Source organism: Cebus imitator, unplaced genomic scaffold, assembly GCF_001604975.1.
Source record: "Cebus imitator isolate Cc_AM_T3 unplaced genomic scaffold, Cebus_imitator-1.0 Scaffold101, whole genome shotgun sequence".
Classification (NCBI taxonomy): domain Eukaryota; kingdom Metazoa; phylum Chordata; class Mammalia; order Primates; family Cebidae; genus Cebus; species Cebus imitator.
Genome location: NW_016107416.1, coordinates 2,128,671 through 2,148,305, shown reverse-complemented (window position 1 = coordinate 2,148,305; position 19,635 = coordinate 2,128,671). Strand labels below are relative to the sequence as shown.

Below are 19,635 nucleotides of genomic sequence, written 5' to 3'. Positions count from 1 at the left end.
AAAGGAACAAGCTACTGATACACACAATAACTTGCATGACTCTCCAGAGAATTATACTGAGTAAAAACAGTTGACCCACCCTAGGCCTACAAAATCAAAGTCTCTAGGGATTGGGCCCAGGAATTTTCTATAGAATCAATGTATCCCTCATATCCAACATATTCTTATTTGGATCTCCTTTTTGTTTATGAATTAAACACTTGTTTGATAGGTTTCAGGGAAATGTGAGGACATCATAAAAATAAGACAGGTGGTAACCATCATGGGAAAATATAAATCAGTGACAATCTCTCACTAAATATCACTAAAAAATTAGTGACAATGTTATTTGATAACATTTAAAAGTAATACTGGCATTCAGTAATCATCTTATTCCTCAACATTCACAGAGGACGAAGTAATAACACATCTGCTTCATGATAACTTAGTACCAATTCAAAAGATTAAGACAAATTAACACCTTGCTAACTGATCCCTTGCATTTGAGAGTATCCTAGGGGATGCATAAACCAAATCAATTACAAAAACCAGCCACCAGCTTTGTAACACAGGTAGGTTTCATTTTTGAGCAAACAAAGTGGGTATTTGCCAATATTGTAATTATAATATATCCAATGTAAATTATAATAGTAAAACAATATAGTAGCAATAAAGAATATGTAATAAGTAATGTAAAGAAAGACATTTAAAAAGTGGATTTTGCAATAACATCTGTTTTCACTGTATAGGAAATAGTTTTTACTATATCAGAAAATCAAAACATTGTAAACATTAGATTTCTAGTTAATAATACAATAGCTAATTTGATTAACATTTTTCATTTATAAAAGCTTAACTTCTTCAATAATGCAGGCCAAGTTTTGATGCATAAAAATAAGACTTAAATACTAATCAACATCGCACATATGATTTAATAATTGGAAAATAAATCTATGTATAATTTTGTGTTAGAATAATTCTAACTACCCTTACCCCATAGTTGCCAGTAAAAAAAAAAAAGGAAATGTGTTCTCCTAAATAAAAGGACTACATTAATGTTATATTCAATGAGCACATTCCTTTAAGACTGAGCCCCCAAATCACAGTGGCATTAAAAAAAAAAACTATTTCAGAATTAATGATCAAGCTTAAAATTTTATTTAACAAAAAGAGCACATAAAAATGAACTGCAGAAAATCAGAAACAACAAAATGTCCAAAATGAGAAGATGATTGGCTACATTATGGCAGAGTCATAAAATGTAATATAATAGGCCATTCAAAGAATAAGCATATAGGTACACATGTCCTGGTCTAAAGAGTCATTCATGATAAAGTCAGTGAAAAAAACCACATGTTTACAAAAGGTATAATCTCATATTTTGTTTTAAAAAGTAATTAGATGTACATAAAAGTGTTTTTTCTTGGGTTTGTTTTTTTTTTTTTGAAATAGAGTCTTGCTCTGTCACCCAGGCTGGAGTGCAGTGGGGCGATCTCAGCTCACTGCAACCTCCGCCTCCCAAATTCAGGCGATTCTCCTACCTCAGACCCCTGAGTAGCTGGGACTACAGGCACCCACCAGGCCCAGCTAATTTTTGTATGTTTAGTAGAGAGAGGATTTCACCATGTTGGCCAGGCTGGTCTCGAATGCCTGATCTCAAGTGACCCGCCCACCTCAGCCTCCCAAAGTGCTGGGATTACAGGTGTGAGCCACCATGTCCGGTGAGGGTTAATCCATTTATTTTTTAAATCTGGAAAAAGTATGCACCTAACCTTTTGGGGGACAGAATTGGCATTTTAATTTCTAATTTAGGCATTTCTATAATGTTTGAATTTTTATAAGGAGTATACTGTCAGAGAAAAGGTATTAAAACAATGGAAACTTTTAAAACAAGTTATCAATTGTCTGAAATATAATGCTTAAAAATACAAAAATACCTATATTAGATTTTGGCAATTTTTACGGTTTATATCTGGGGTTGGGAAAACTACCACCTAGGCCAAATCTCTTACATCTGTTTTTTGTATAGCCAGCAATCTAAAAATGGGTTGTACATTTTTTAATGGTTGGGTGAAAAAAAATTAAAATAATTTATAATACATACAAATTTTATCAAATTTAAACTTTAGTGTCCATAAGTAAAGTTTTATTGGAACACAAATATGATCATTCATTTATAGGTTGTCTGTGGCTGCTTTTGTATTAAAAAGGCAGAATTAAGTACACACAGCAAAGACCTTATGTGGCCCTCTAGTTGTTTCACACTGCTGCTCGGCACTACAAATCATAATGAGAAAGTTATGCCATGTATAGCTCTTGTCTGGGTGAAATGTCACATTCAAAGATGATATGTAAAATTTCATACAGATCAGCATTAGCAGATGAACATTTGCAATTGTTTTGATGATATGGAACACTAACTTTTAACTAGAATTAAGTGAAATGTTATCCCTCTAAAAAGAATTCCCTCTTCTCATTACAGCTGTATTACAAAAAATGCATTCAATTATATTTTGAAATTTTGTCCTTTAAGAATTTGTGAAAAATTGTGTGCTCTCTTATATTAGTACCTACATGGTATCTTTGATTTTACCTCTTGACCTCAAGAGTCTAAAATTTTATTATGTGATACATTACAGAAAAAGTTTGCTGACCCGTGGTTTCTACTGCATGTCTTTATGTCTTGGTTTCTGTGCTACAACACCATTAAATCATTTATCTTTTGGCAGGGGAAGGAGATGAGCTTAGCTAATTTATGCTTAACTTTAACAGGGGCTTTAAAAATATTTTTAAAATATATTCATAGCAACTGTGTTGCTGATAATCATAATAGCTACTTCACAAATGTCTGAGATACATAACCTCCTTTCAAAATGGCATAGTTATTTCACCAAAACAATACCTAATTTTTATAAGTGCTACCTATCTCTCCATGTTCAGTTTTCCTTTTTAGTACATTTTTAGAAAACAAATGCAGTACATACTCATTTTCAGGAAAATATGTACCCACATTATTAACTGTGACAAGTGAAACGCAATAAATATACATGTTCATAATTTTTCCTCTAACCAAAAAAATATAAAATAATCCCTTTTGGGATAGTCACAAGACTAGTCTCAGCTGGCGAGGGGGGGAGGCGTACACATAATGTAAATAAACTGTGTACATTACACAATGTAATGAATATATACATTCTAGCTCTATCCCCCAGGCTAGAATGACACGATCTCAGCTCAGTGCAACCTCCACCTCCTGGGTTCAAGCAATTCTCCTGTCTCAGCCTCCCAAGTAGCTGGGATTACAAGCATGCATCACCACATCATTTTTATGCTTTTAGTAGAGACTGAGTTTCTCCATGTTGGCCAGGCTGGTCTTCAACTCCTGACCTCAGGTGATCTGCCCACCTCAGCCTCCCAAAGTGCTGGGATTACAGGCATGAGTCACCACGCCTGGCCAGATTATTATTATTTCAATAATTAAATGGAGAATACATGAGTTATACGCGTAAAAATACTGAACATTTTCTCTTTGGAACTCCCTTCCTTTAATCCATTCAGTTAGACACTAAGGGCCTATAAGCTAGAGCTAAGCCCTAGAAATTAAAAAGAATAAGTCACAGCCTGTAATAAAGAACACAGTCTACATCTACCTTGTTATTTTTCCATTTCAATCAAAGTTCCCGAAACTGACAGGATTTGGTGCCTAATTATTAAGGAAGTTATGGGAAAAAAACCTGAAGAGGCAAAGATGACTCAAAGGTTCCCAGCCTAAGTGAACAAAGGCTGTATTTACAAGGAAGTCCACAGGAAGAGACTGATAGCCAACAAGACTCTTCATGGAAAAAAAAAAAAAAAAAAAAGACTCTTCATGATCTGGCCTCTGAAGCCTCACTTTTTTGCCTGCACTGCCTTGATCCCTACACCAAGACCATGGACTTGCAGTTCCCAGCAAGTACTGTGCCCTTACACGCCTCTAGGTGTTTGTCTTCATCTTTATATCCCATTCTTTGGTGTGGCTAATTCATGCTTAACATTTCAAAATTCAGTTCAGATGTAACTTCCTCTGGAAAATCTTCCTCTAACAGACATCCAGACTCATAGTTCACTGGAAAGGTTCCTGACTGCTCCTGTGTTCCGGTACAGAGTAAGATTCTGCAGGCAGGAATTTTATTTCCTACTCTGCATCCCAGTGATTAAGGCAACCTGACATACAGTCAATATGTCATAAATAGCCAACGAAAAAAAATAATTTTCTTTTTTAATTTCCTAAATGAAGACTTGAGATGCTTAGAAAAGAATGATTTCTAATATTACTATCATTTACCAACAAGGACAAGTGTATGCAATAAATTCACATGCTTTTTGGTTAATTCAAAGTAAATCAAAACTGTGTCTTAAACTTGTCTTGCTCTTTAAAACTTAAGTCTTTAGAGAGATTAACTACATACAGCAGGGTGTAGCACTGAAATTTTCAGTCAACGCCTTGGGCTCTGGAGTTCAGAGTTCCCCAACTATGAGTACCAGTTCAACTGGTTCCTTTACCCAATTACACTAATAGAGCATCCCAAACCATAGCCCGTAGGCATTCCATTATAAAGGTTCTATAGACCTTGATATACTAGTGTTAGATATAAACATTTTTAGAACTTGATTGGGTACTTTTTTTGTTGGAGACAGGGTCTCACCATTGCCCAGGCCGAACTGCAGTGGTGGGATCAGGGCTCATGGCAGCCTTGGCATCCCAGGCTCAAGAGATCCTCCCACCTCAATCTCCATAGTAGCTAAGACCACAAGTGCATACCACCAAGGCCACCTAATTTTTGTATTTTTTGTAGGGATGGGGTTCCACCATTTTGCCCAATCTGGTCTCAAACTCCTGAGTTCAAGCAATCCACTGGCCTCAGCTTCCCAAAGGGCTGGGATTACAGGTGTGAGTCACTGTGCCTGGCCTCAGGTACTGTCTTAAAGGCTGTATTTCCCATTACCAACAGCTACAGCAAGCAAAAGGGATAAATTAGACATATCTATTTGTTTAGAAAGGAGAGGAAATTTTCCAAGTATATAATTGATAAATTTTTAGCATAAAGAAACATAAGACTACTAAAAATTCCAAACAGCCCACCATCTAAAGCTAACTACTTTTGTCTAGACAGGGTATTGCTCTGTCACCCAGGCTGGAGAACAGTGGCATGATCGCGGCTCAATGCAACCTCAAGCCTCCCAGGCTCAAGTGATCCTCCCACTTCAGCCTCCCAAGTGGCTGGGACTCCAGGCATGCGCCACTACACCTGGCTAATTTTTTGTATATTTGGTAGAGATGGGGTTTTGCCATGTTGCCCAGGCTGGTCTCCAACTCCTGAGCTCAAGTGATGAACCCACCTCAGCCTTCCAAAGTGCTGGGATTACAGGTATGCGCCACTGTGCCTGGCCACATAATCACTTTAATGAGTATTTACAAAACTGTCTACCCCTGCACATACATATGATTTTATATAAATGAGGTCCCATTATGCATTCAATTACTTATTGTTGAGAGAAATAAAAAGGGTATGTAGAGAACCTATTTCCATGGCAATAAATTAAAATCTATAACACATCACTATTTTTAATACTGGTACACTAATCTATTTGATCAATTCACAATAACTTAATCTTCTATTGATGGACACTTTCATAGTAGATAGTATCCTTTTACACTTGTTTCAAGATCTATTTGTGAAAAGTTTCTAGGTATCAAATTGCTATATTCAAGATAAGAGATTAAAATTGGAAGTACTGCCAAATTGTCTTCTACTGAAAGAATTTTACAAAAACCTACAACATCACAAAGGTACCCATTTTCCCACATTCTTAGTAAGTGTATTTTATCAATTTTCATCAGTCTAAAAAAGATAAAAATATCATTTCATTTGTATTTCCATTACTGAGTTCTAAAATAGTCATACTTTCACTGGTAATTTATATTTCTTTTATACATTACCAATATTTCAAAAATATTACTCCAAACCTTTCTTTTCTTAATCTTATGGAGCTCTTTTCTACCAGTAAAGATTTAAATTCAAAGAGGTTCCATCAGTTTCATTATAGTTTCCTTTTCACTTAAGAAATTCAAGTAAAATTAAATGTAGTTGATTTTAAAGAGTATGTATAATATACATTCTTGTAAAAAAAAGTTTGTCATCCACTGCCTAAACTTCCTACACACACACGCGCGCGCAGAAAACACAAAATTCTGATGACACCGGCTGCCTCCAAGAAGGGAAACTTGACAACAAAGGCGCAAGGAAGACATTTCACTGTATTCCCAATTTTACCCTTGGAATCTGACATGTGAATTTACTCTCTATATTTTTTGAAATTCATATTCCTTGATTCAGTGATCTACATCTAGGTATCCATACAGAAGAGCAGTCAAATGCCAAAAAAGACTTCAAATACAGATATTCATAACATTCACAATAGTCAAATCACAAATATCTCCAAAAATTGAATTAGAAAATACATAGAAAAGATATTTAAAATTACATTTAACAATGATAAGCCTACATGAGAACTTACTTATAATCTAAGGGAAAATTTAAGAGTTTCCATAATTTATTTCTGATTTTGTATATTCTCCAGTTATTTTCAGTTTCTTTTTCAGTTAATTTCTCCACTAAGTTTTCAAACAAACATTAACAGATACCATAACCATTGTATTTTATGTAAATGATACTTCATGTTAAACAAAGAATAATTACTAAGTGGATTTTTAAGTTTCTAAGATAGTCCTTATTTTTTTTGATACCGTGCCTATGAGAAATAATTTTCTCATTAGGTTAAATTATTTATTAGGTTCTTCTGGGCCTGTATTAATATTTGGTTTTTACATCTTGTGTAGAGATGGGGGTCTTGTTGTGTTGCCCCGGGTGATTTGTCTCAAACTTGTAGCCAAAAGTGATCCTCCTGCTTCAGTCTCCCAAAGTATTGGGATTACAGGCATGAGTCACTGTACCCAGCCTAGTATATTGTATTTTATGTAAATGATACCTCATGTTAAACAAAAGAATAATTACTAAGTGGATTTTTAAGTTTCTAAAATAGCCCTTGTCTTTTTGATACCATGCCTATGAGAAATCATTTCTCATTGAGATAAATTATTTATTAGGTTCTTCTGGGCCTGTATTAATATTTGGTTATGCTATCTGTTAATGTTTGTTTGAATGTTATGAATATCTTTGTATTTGAAGTCTTTTTTGGTATTTTGACTGTTCTTCTGTATGGATACCTAGATGTAGATCACTGAATCAAGGAATATGAATTTCAAAAAATATAGACAGTAAATTCACATGTCAGCCTGGCCACAGAGTGAGACTTCGTCTCAAATAAAATAAGTCAGGTGTGGTGGCATGTGCCTGTAGTCCCAGCTACAAGAGAGGCTGAGGCAGGAATATTGCTTGAGCCTAGCAGGTCAAGGTTATAGTGAGCTATTGACTGAGTCACTGCACCCCAGCCCTGGTGACAGAGCAACATCCTGTCTCTAAATAAATAAATCTGCACCCATTTTTGAAGTTTTGAAAGTCAAATAAGCCATTAAGTCGCCACTACCATCAAGATTTAGAATACTGCCATAATCCCTAAACAATTTTTCATGTTCCTTTGAAGTCAATCTCTCCACTCTTGAACCCAGGTAAACTCTGACCTACTTCCTATTATTAAAAGTTAGTTTTGGCCAGGCATGGCGGCTCATGCTTGTAATCTTAGCACTTTGGGAGGCCAAGGCGGGCAGATCACCAGGTCAGGAGTTTGAGATCAGCCTGGCCAACACGGTGAAACCCAATCCCTACTAAAACTACAAAAAAATTAGCTGGATATGGTGGCAGGCACCTGTAATCCCAGCTACTCAGGGGGCTGAGGCAGGAGAATTGCTTGAACCCAGGAGGTGGAGGTTGCAGTGAGCCGAGAGCGAGCCACTGCACTCCAGGCTGGGTGACAGAGCAAGACTCTGTCTCAAAAAAAAAAATTAGTTTTGCTTTTTTTAAAGGTGTCACATAAATGTAATCACATAACACATACTTTTTTGTGTCTAACTTCTTTCACTCGGCATAGTGTCTATGAGATCTATCCTTGTTGTTGCATGTAACAGTTCATTCCTTTTTATTGCTGAGTACTCCACTGTATACATATATGTGGTAGTTAATTTTAGCTCAGTTCCTTCTGGTTCTCAGGTCTCTGGACTTCGTCTAGACCTACACTACTGACTTTCTTTGGTTGCCAGCTTGCCTGCTGCAGATCATGGGACTTCTGAGCCTCCCTTACTGCATGAAACAGCTCCTTAAAATAAATCTGTGTGTATGTTATTGTATCAATAAGATATATACATATCCTATTGGTTCTGTTTCTCTGGAGAACCCAGACCAATACAAAATACTATAATGTGGGGCCAGGAGCAGTGGCTCACGCCTATAACCCCAGCACTTTGGGAGGCCGAGGCGGGCAGATGAGACCAGAAACCCGTCTCTACTAAAAATACCAAAAAAAAAAAAAAAATTGGCTGGGCATGGTGGCGTGCACCTGTAGTCCCAGCTACTCGGGAGGCTGAAGCAGGAGAATCGCTTGAACCCTGGAGGCAGAGGTTGCAGTAAGCAGAGATCGTGCCACAGCACTGCAGCCTGGAGACAGAATGAGACTCCATCTCAAAAAACAAACCAAAAGAAAGGCAGAAAGAAAGAAAAAAGCCCAGCAATTTGGTTATCTAATACCTCTTCTTTTCTTTTTTTTTTTGAGACTGAGTCTCATTCCGTCGCCCAGGCTGGAGTGCAGTGATGTGATCATGGCTCACTGCAACCTCCCCCCTCCCAGGTTTAGGTGATTCTCCTACCTCAGCCTCCCAAGCAGCTGGGATTACACAGGCATATGCCACCAAGCCTGGCTAATTTTTGTAATTTTGAGTAGAGGCAGATTTCACCATGTTGGCCAAGGTGGTCTCAAAGTCCTGGCCTCAAGTAAACCGCCCGCCTCGACTTCTCAAAGTACTAGGATTACAGGCAAGAGCCACCACGCTTGGCCTCTAATAGCCTATTGATGGGCATTGGATAGCTTCCAGTGTTTGACAATTAGGAATAAGTTATATACTAAAATTCCTGAACAAGTGTATGAGTGAGACTTACACCTGTCCTAAGATATAAACTGTAGTCTATTAAAATTAAAAATTGCTATTTGAAAGGCACCATTAAAAACTGAGAAGGTCCCTTTCTGCCAGAACCACCATCTTCCAGTAATTCACCAAAATGATGAACACAAAGGGAAAGAGAGGCACCCAGTATATGTTCCCTAGGCCTTTTAGGAAACATGGAATTGTTCCTTTGGCCACGTATATGCGAATCTTTAAGAAAGGTGATATTGTAGACATCAAGGGAATGGGTACTGTTCAAAAGGGAATCCCCACAAGCGTTACCATGGCAAAACTGAAAGAGTCTACAATGTTACCCAGTGCGCTGTTTGCATTGTTGTAAAAAAAAAAAAAAACAAGGACAAGATTCTTGCCAAGAGAATTAATGTGCGTACTGAGCGTATTGAGTACATTAAGCACTCTAAGAACTGAGAGAGCTTCCTGAAACGCGTGAAGGATAATGATCAGAAAAAGAAAGAAGCCAAAGAGAAAGGTACCTGGGTTCAGCTGAAGCGCCAGCCTGCTCCACCCAGAGAACACATTGTGAGAACCAGTGGGAGGGAGTCTGAGCTGCTGGAACCTATTCCCTATGAATTCATGGCATAATAGGTGTTTGAAGAAGAAAAAAAAAAGACCTCTGGACGATTAAAAAAAAAATGAGAAGGCAAGCCAAAAAGAAGACAAGGCAAAATTTTGTTCATATGCATACATTTGACAAAGAACTTGCAACCAGAAAACACTTATCTTGGATAAGTGTTTCATTTCTCTTGAGTAAATAGTGGAAATCTGGACCTTAGGACAAGTGTTAAGTCTCACTTTATAAGAAACTGACAAAATGTTTTCCAAACTGGATGCACCCAGTTTACGTTTCCACCAAGAATGCATTACAGCTCCAGTTGTTCCACTATCCTCATCAACATCTGGTATTGTCACATTTTTTCATTTCAGTCATTCTAGTAGATCCGAAATGGTTCACTGTGGCTTTAATTCGCATTTCCCCTGTGGCAAATGAGGTTGGGCTTTCTGAGTGCTTTTTGGCCATTTACATATTTTCTTCAGTGATGTGTCTGACCAAATCCATTGTCCATTTTTTAACCAGGTGGTTTGTCTTCTTATTAAATTGGATTTATGTATTCTGGTTTCAAGATCCTTGTCAAATATATGCATATGAACAGTTTTAATCTTGTCTTTTTTGGCTTGTCTTCTCAATTTTTAATGGTGCCTTTCAAATAGCAATTTTTAATTTTAATAGACAACAATTTTTCAACTACTTCTGTTAACAGTTCATGTTTTTTGTATCCTAAAAGGTCTTTGCCTACTCCAAGGTCAAGATGATTTGCTGCTATGTTTTCTTCTAGAAGTCTTTCCATTTTAGACTTCATATTTAAGTCTTTAATCCATTTGGATTTCACTTTTGAGTATAATTTAAGGAAAGTGATTATCTCCCTCCCCTATACAAATATCCAGTTGTTCCAGAACTTGTTTGCAGAAAATACTATTCTTTCTTCCACTGAATTACCTTAGGAAACTTTATTGAGATGTGTGAATTATTTCTCAAGGTTCTATTCTTTTCCATTGATCTGTAGCTCTGTCCACAGGCAATGCAAATTCTCCAATTTTAATTATTCCTTTTCAATATTGTTTTGGCTATTTTAGTCTTTGTGGTTTCATATAAATTTTAGGATCAGAGCAGGAATTGTGAGAGCTGACATCCTTAGTTTGTTCTTATCTTATGAAGAAAGAAATATGATGTTAACTGCAGGCTTACATTATATATATTTACGTATAATAAAGCAGTCCTTTAATTAGAAGGTTGATATCTGGTCCTAGATTCCTGAGCATTTCTAACATGAATAGATAGTAAATTTTATCTAATACTTTCTGTATAAATTGACATAATTGGCCAGGCACAGCTCAACCTATAATCCCAATACTTTGGAAGGCCAAGGCAGATGGATCACTTGAAGTCAAGAAATCAAAACCAGCCTGGCCAACATGGTAAAACCCCATCTCTACTAAAAATACAAACATATTAGCCAGGTGTGGTGGCATGTGGTAATCCCAGCTACTCAGGAGGCTGAGGCAGGAGAATTGTTTGAACCGAGAAGCCAGAGGTTGCAGTGAGCCAAGATCGCACCACTGCACTTCCAGCCTGGGCCACAGAGCAAGAATCTGTCTCCAAAAAAAAAAAGAGAGAGAGAGAATCATGTGGTTTTCCTTCTTTACTCTTAGATAATAGAGTAATAGATATACAGTCGATTCTTATTATTTATGCTAGTTATTTGTTCTTTAAAGTCACGATGAACAATGAATTAGCAAATATTGAGCCATTGTTCCTAAGGAATACAGGGTTATATTCCTATAAGCCTCTAATCACAACACTTTCATCAACCAATCAATATATAACCTTGTTTAACATAATATATGTTTCTGTTTAAAGATATCTTATTTAATACACATTACTGGTTCATTAACATTAAATTTATATACCCAACAACATTATAATTCATGCCTAAATGAAGTTACTTACCTAATACATGTTCATTTTTACAGAAGGCACATTATAGCTTTTTTGCGCTTAAAAACATTAAATGGCACTTCAGTACTGTGCTTGGGGGCATTATGATTTCAAACAACAAAATCATTAGCAAAAAATCTGAAAAATACGGCACTAAATAGATCATGAAAAAGACATCTGTTTATAATACAGAAGCTGAAGAAAAAGGCAGAGAACCTTGCTTGACTCAACTAGGAATGTACATGTTGGACAATTCAAATGTTCCACTGCACATGCATGTCCACAAATTACCACAAAATAGCAATTAAGTATTAAGTTTGGAGTCAGAAATAACTTTTAGCTAGTAGGCAAATTTGCAAATACAAAATCTGTGAATAGCAAGGATGGACTATATACTGATTTTTTTACTATTAAATCAAACTTGCATACTTGGGATAAACTCTACCTAGTCATGATGTATCATTATTATATTTATATTTCTGGATTCAACTCGCTAATATTTTGTCAAGAAGTTTTGGGCCAGATGCAGTGGCTCATGCCAGTAATCCCAGCACTTTGGCAGGCTGAGGCAGCTGGACTGCTTAAGTTCAAGACTTTGAGACCAGCCAGAGCAACCTGGCAAAACCTGGTCTCTACAAAAAATACAAAAATTAACCAGGTATGGTAGTGTGTGCCTGTGGTCCCAGCTGTTTGGGAGGCTGAGGTGGGAGGACTGCTTGAGCCTAGGAGGTCAAGGATGCAGTGAGCCATGATTGTGCCAGTATATTCCAGCCTGGGCAACAGAGCAAGACCCCGTCTCCAAAAAAAATATTGTGTTCTATAGTTTTCTTGCAATGTCTGTGTGGCTTTAGTATTGGAATACTACTACCTCATAAATTAGTTAGGGTATTATCTCTTCTATTTTCTTAAAGGGTTTATGGGCAATTGGTATTATATTATTTCTTTCTTAAAACTAACAGAATTCACAACTGATGCCACCTGGTCTGAAGTTTTCTTTTGAGGAAGACTTTTAAATTATGAATTTTTAAACAGATATAGGGATATTCAAGTTATCTATTTCTTCCTGAGTCAGTTTTGCTATTTTGTCTCTTTTAAGGAATTTGTCGATTTCATCTAAGTTGTTGAATTCATTGGCATAAAGTTATCCATAATGTTCCTTTATTATCCTTTTAATTTATTTAAGATCTATACTAACATCTATTTTTTCATTTCTGATATTTAAAACTTGAATCTTTTTTCCCCTTCATAAAGGGCTATCAACTTTATTTATACTAAGAATCTGCTTGTGATTTCACTTATTTCCTCTACTAAACAGTTTTTTATTTTGTTTTTTTGTTTTGTTTTTGAGACAGAGTCTTACTCTGTCACCCAGGCTGCAGTGTAGTGGCGCCATCTCGGCTCACTGTAGCTTCCCCTCCCAAGTTCAAGCAATTCTCCTGCCTCACCCTCCTGAGTAGCTGGGATTACAGGCACATGGCACCACACCTGGCTAATTTTTATATTTATAGTAGAGACAGGATTTCACCTTGTTGGCCATGCTGGTCTCGAACTTCTGATCTCAGGTGATCCACCCACCTCAGCCTCCCAAAGTGCTAGGATTACAGGCATGAGCCACTGTGCCTGGCCAACAGTTTTCTAATTCACTGGATTCTGTTACCTTTATGATTTCCCTTTTTTCTGTTTACTTTGGGTTTAATTTGTTCTTTTTCTAGATTAAGACAGATAAATTACTATTTTAGACCTTTCTTCCTAACATTTAAAAGCTATACATTTTCTTCTACATGTTTTAACTGTATGCCAAAAACTGTATTATTTACTTTCATTACCATTTAGTTCCAAATATTTTGTGACTTCTTTGACCCATGGATTATTCAGAAATGTTTAATTTTCAAATATTTGAGATTTTTCAAGAATCTTTCTGTTACTGACTTCTATTTTAATTCTGCTGTGGTCAGTGAACATATCCTATACTTCACTCTCTTTAAAGTTACTGAGACTTATTTTATGGCTCAGTAAAGAGTTTATGCTGGTGAATGTTCAAGGTGCAGTTCAAAATAATATGTACCGTGCTACTGAAGCAGAATATTTCCCTGACCCCTTTCTCAGGCAGTAACAGGGGTGCTTGGGCACTGGAACTAGCCAACCACTTCGGCACTAGCAGCAGAGGCAAACTCTATTCACTTGCTGCTCCATCCCTCAGAGGAGACAGAGAGCAGGTGAGAGGGTGCAGGAGTCAGGGTAAGCGATTTTGACTGCCAGAAAGAATGAACTCCATACCAACCCCATGGTAGCATCTAGGGGAGGGTGCTCAAAAGACCCTTGGAGCTCAAGGGAAAGTGTTACAGTACCCTTTTAGCTTTGTCACCCACAGACGGCTTCAGAGTTAACAGCTCAGTGGAGGGTATGACACGCTTTTGCACCCACATTTGTGGCATCTGAATTCTTGTCCAGCACCCAGGAGGAATGAGGTCACACGAACAAATAGGAAATGGTAAATGTAGGGGATTTTATTGCCAATGAAAATGGTTTTCAGTGGGAAGACAGCTGAAAAGGGGACAGCGGGAAGGAAATCTTCCCCTGGAGTCCAGTCATCCAGACTTTTCTCTGAAGCTGCACTGTCAAGTGGTCCCTCTGAAATCAAGCTGCTTTTCTCTGACATCCAGCTGTACTCTCCAACGTCCAGCTACTTCTCCTCCTTCTGCTGGCAAGGCCTGGGGTTTTTATAAGCACAAGATGAGGGGCGGGGCAAGCCAGAAAGGCAACATTTGAGTAGGAAAACAGGGATGTCAGTTCTCACATTGGGCCATGGTACCAGGCTTTTCAGCTTGAGTGTGGAACCTTCACCAGGTACTCGTACCCTCTTCTCCCAGAATTTCCCTGCCTCCTGTCCCTATCACAGTTTTTGTTTAGTGTTCTGCAAACACAACTTAGGTTATATATGGTGATAATACTATTAAGTCTTCTAAATTCTGATTTTCTCTCTATTTATACTAGTAATTACTAGGAAACAAATGTTGAACTCTGCTTCATGAATTCTGAATTTTTCCTGCTGAATGCAAACACTCTTACAATGGATAAATTAACCCCTTGTCATTATGAAATATCTTTTTCCTTGGCAACATGCCTTACTCTAAAGTCTCCTTCAAATAGTAATCGTTATTTCAATTTTCCTATGCTCAGTTTTATACAGTACATCTTTTTCCATCTTTATACTTTAACCTGTTTCTTTATATTTAATGTCTTGGTAGATGTTACATAATTAGATTTTACTTTTTGTTAAATCCAGTCTGATAATCTCTGTATTTTAAGTGGTTAAGCTATTTAATATTATATGGTCATACCAACCTATCATCTTGCTTATTTTCCTTTTTCTCTATCTGTGCTTTGTTCTTTTTTCTCCCTCTCTTCCTTCATAATCTTGACTTGGTTAGTAATCTACTGACACATTAGCTCTATTTCTTTTACTTTTTGCTTGGTTGTTCTACCTAGGGTTTTATAATATGCATCTTTAACTTACCACACTGTACCTTCAAATAAAAATACATCATTTTACATATAACATAGGACCCTTAGGCCTTACACTTCCATTGCTGCTTCCTGTCTTTGTGCTACTATTGTCATTCATTTTATGTAGACACTATATACACATGATATGTTATTTTGCTTTAGGCAATTACCTCATAAAGAAATCAAATAATATCCAAAAAGTCCTTTTATCTTATTAATTGACTATTACAGGTGCTTATTCTTTTGTATACCAAGTTTCTATCAGATGCCATTTCCTCCCACCTGAAGAACTACCTTTAACATTTTTTATAGTATAATTTTCTCTCAGATTTTGTATGTACAAAAGTCTTTATTTTGAAGGATTTTTTGCTGGGTATAAAATTCAGTCTGGGTTTACAGTTTCATTTTAACTACTGGCACTTTAACAATGCCAAAATTCTATTTTGCTCTGTCTTATATTGTTTCTGGCAAGAAATTTGTCCCTTTTTTGTTGTTTCTCTGTACATAAAATGTCATTTTTCTTTAGCCGTTCAAAAACCTTTTTTCTCTTTATCACTGGTTTTCAGCCATCTAATTATGGTGCCTTAGTATTGTCTTCTTTGTGTTTATTCTACTTGAGATTAACAACAACTTAAGTCTGTATGATTACAGTTTTTACAAAATTGGGAAATTTTTCAGCCATTATTTCTTCAAACTTTTTGGGGGGGCTTTTCCTCCTTCTTCTGAGAGTACAATCATGCCCATGTTATCACACAGATCACAAAGATTCTGTTCATTATTTCTTTTAATCTTTCTTCTACATTTGATTTTTGTGTCGTTTCTACTGTTGTTTTCAACTCCACTGATCTTTTTTATCAGATAAACTACGGTTAACATCAATCAGTAAATTTTTCATTTCAGTTAAATTTCTTTTCAGAAATGTTGGTCAGTTCTTTTTAATATATTTCATTCTTCTCATTACATTCATGTTTTCTTTTAAATCTTTGAGCACACTGAACATAGTTATAAAGCCAGTTTTAAACATTTGTGTCATATAGTATCATCTCTTTTATTTCATAGTCTGTTTCCACTGCTTTAGTTTTCTCATTAGAGTTTACATTTTCCTGCTTCTAGTAATTTTTTTACTGGATGCTAGACAGTATTATGTTTTTAAATATCGGGATTTTGTTATCTTTCTTGAAAGATTCTTGTGAAAGTCAGTTAGGTAACCTGTTTACCAACTTGATCCTTAAAAGTTTGTTTTAAGCTTTTGTTTCTACAAATTAGGAGTAGCCTTTACGCTAATTTGGCCCTACTTTTAAGGCATGGCTCTTTTGGAGTGTCTACTGAACATACTGGGTGATCAGAAACAACTTAGCACTCTGGTCAGTGCTTGAACAACTCCCTAACTCTGGGAGTTACTTAACTTAAGAGTTCCTCAGTCATTCCTTGTCCAGCCTAATGGAGTTTCACTGTACACACATTCTATATATTCCTTCAGCAAAAGCTAAAGAAAGCACAAATATACATTTCTAGAGCTCTTTTTCAATACAGTTCCCTCTTCTCTGAAACTATCAAGCTCTTTCCAGCCACTGAAACTTCCCTGAATTCCAATCCCTATCTCATCGAATCAACAAGGCATCATATCCTGAAATTCCCCCTGCCTACAGTATGATCTGAAATGTGTCTTCTGGCAGAAATCTAAGACAATCATAGTGCTCACCTTACTATGTCTCCCTTTTCTCAAAAATCATATTCCCACAATGCCTGTAATTTGTTATCTAAAAAATAATGGGTATCTTTTGTCCATTTTTCTCATTGTTTACCACAGAAAGGACTATTTCTCCAACGTGGCCAGAAATAAAAGTCTCTTCATGTCCAAGTACTAATATATAATATTATTATGATATTGTTATAAGAGTTATGAAGAAATTATTTTAGGCAGATAGGAAAAAGAATCCTTGGGAAGTTTTTGTTTCTTTTAAAGCAGCTCCAGAAATGTTTCTCATCTAACAGGAAAGCCCAGGCTCTTAGAGCTGGGCCAGCAAACTTTGGCATGCAAATGTTGGACATTAGAAACTGGGCCCACCCAAACATGGTGATTCTCACTGTGTTCTTTCTTGCCCAACATGTGCCTGGCAACATGGCTGCCCCCACATATCCCTAAGTGTGTAGAACATCATGCCACCCTAGTAAAAGGCTAGGGTGGGAGGGCCAGTTTTTTTCACTAGCTATGTGAATGACATGCCTGGTCAAATCAATCCCGAGCCCTATGCAAATCAAACACCATCCCCTCCGGCCTCCTCATATAAGCAGCCACTTTTCTACCACACATGGGGTCCCTCTGTCTCTGTATAAAGAAGCTTCTTCCTTCTCTCTAGCCTATTAAATGCTCTGCTCCTTAAAACCACTCCACATGTGTCTGTGTTATTTTATCCAATTCAGTGTGAGACTAAGGACCCTGGTGTTCCTCCACTCACTGCAGCCGTATCAATATAATTATATATGATATGATATAATAATATAATGATTATGATAATATATGTTAATTAGTATATAATACTATAAACTGATTCCTGATGTATCATCCACAACCACAAACAAATCTTTTGCTTTGTGAGTTGTTTTATTCACAAAACAGTTTTCTATCCATCAAGGACTACATGAATAATAGGGAGAAAAATAGCTAAACACAACAAACATTGAGCAATTAATACTTACTAGGCATTGAGCAAACTGCTTCTATGCATTACCTAATTTAAACCTCACAATAACACTCTTGAGGCAGAAATTACTCAATTTATTAATTCAATAAATATTTATTAAGCACTTACCATGACTCCAGATGCTTCTAGATGCTAGTAGTGAGCACACAAGTAAAAACACAGAAACTTTAGGAGTTTATATTCTACTATCATTAATCCTACCCTCCAGATGAAGAAAATGAGGCATGGAAAATTTAAATAACTTGTCACTTAGTTTGTAAGAGAGAGAGTCAAGGTTTAAATGTAAATCTCTTTAAAATTAGAATCTGAGCAAGATGTAAACCACTGCACGTTAGAAGGTCTCTCACAGAATTCATAGCCTAGTGAGAAATACAAACAGTTAAGTATATATAACAGTATGATAAATACTGTAAGAGTGGCATGTCCATAGGACTAGAGGAAAACTCACAGGGCACCTCCTGCATTTTACTATAAGCAGCAAGAAGAAACGCAGGGGCAGCTTTCACACTTTGCTTAGAAATCTCTTTGGTTTAGTAACACCCAGTTCATTAAGTAAGCTTCCTATTTTCCATGCTATTAATGGCAAGAGTGCTTCTAAGCTTTCCGCCTCTACATAACAAGAATTCTTCTTTCTCCATTTTTCAACAATATGCTTCTCATTTCCTTTTAAGTCCTTAACCCCAGCTTCCTCAAAGTTCAGATTTATGCCAATGGTCTGTTCAAGGGAATTTCTCTATCATGACTGACAAAATTCTTCCAACCTCCAGCCACTTCCAAGGCTTACTCTGCATTTCTACATATTTGCTGTGGCAGCACCCCACTTTCAGGCATCAAAATTTGTATTAGTTAATATTGTTGCACAAAAAATTACCCCAAAACTTAGTGGCTTAAACAATGAACATTTATTATCTCACAGATTATTGGGGTCAGAAATCCTGGTGTGATTCAGCTGGATACCTCTGGCTCAGTCTATCACAGAGACATAATCAAGGCATCAGCTGGGTCTGCAGTTATCAAGGTTAACAAGGATTTTCTTCCAAGTTCATTCATATGGCTACTGGCAGGCCTCAGTCCAATGCTGACTTGCTGGCCACAGACACTAGCTCCTTCCCACATGGATCTCTCCATAAGACTATATAAACCTACCAAGTTAGGCCAGGCGTAGTGGCTCACGTCTGTAATCCCAGCACTTTGGGAGGCCGAAGTGGGTGGATCATGAGGTCAGGAGTTCGAGACCAGCCTGGCCAACATGGTGAAACCCTGTCTCTACCAAAAATACAAAAACAGCCAGGCATGGTGGCAGGCATCTGCAACCCCAGCTACTTAGGAGGCTGAGGCAGGAGAATCACTTGAACCCAGGAGGCAGAGGTTGCAGTGAGCTGAGACAGTGCCACTGCACTCAAGCCTGGGCAACAGAACAAGACTACGTCTCAAAACAAACAAACAAACAAACATAGCAAGTTGCTTCCCGAACAGAACAAAAACTCAGAACAAGCAAGTAAGAAGGGAAGAACAGCCAGGTGTGGTGGCTCACACACGCAATCCTAACACTTTGGGAGGTTGAGGTGGGTGGATCACCTGAGGTCAGGAGTTCGAGAACAGCCTGGTCAACATGGTGAAATGCCATCTCTATTAAAAATACAAAAAATTAGCTGGGCATGGTGGGGCACACCTGTAGCCCCAGCTACTCGGGAGGTGGAGGCACAAGAATCGCCTGAACTCAGAAGATGGAGGTTGCTCCAGCCTGGCGACAGGATGAGACTGCTCACTCCATG

General features: G+C 37.2%; 1 protein-coding gene across 1 annotated transcript in view; it reads right to left on the bottom strand.

Annotated features, from left to right (window-relative positions):
- The window catches only part of FAM117B (family with sequence similarity 117 member B), a 131,501-nt gene that overhangs the window by 76,435 nt on the left and 35,431 nt on the right, over nucleotides 1-19,635 (bottom strand). The window lies entirely within an intron of this gene.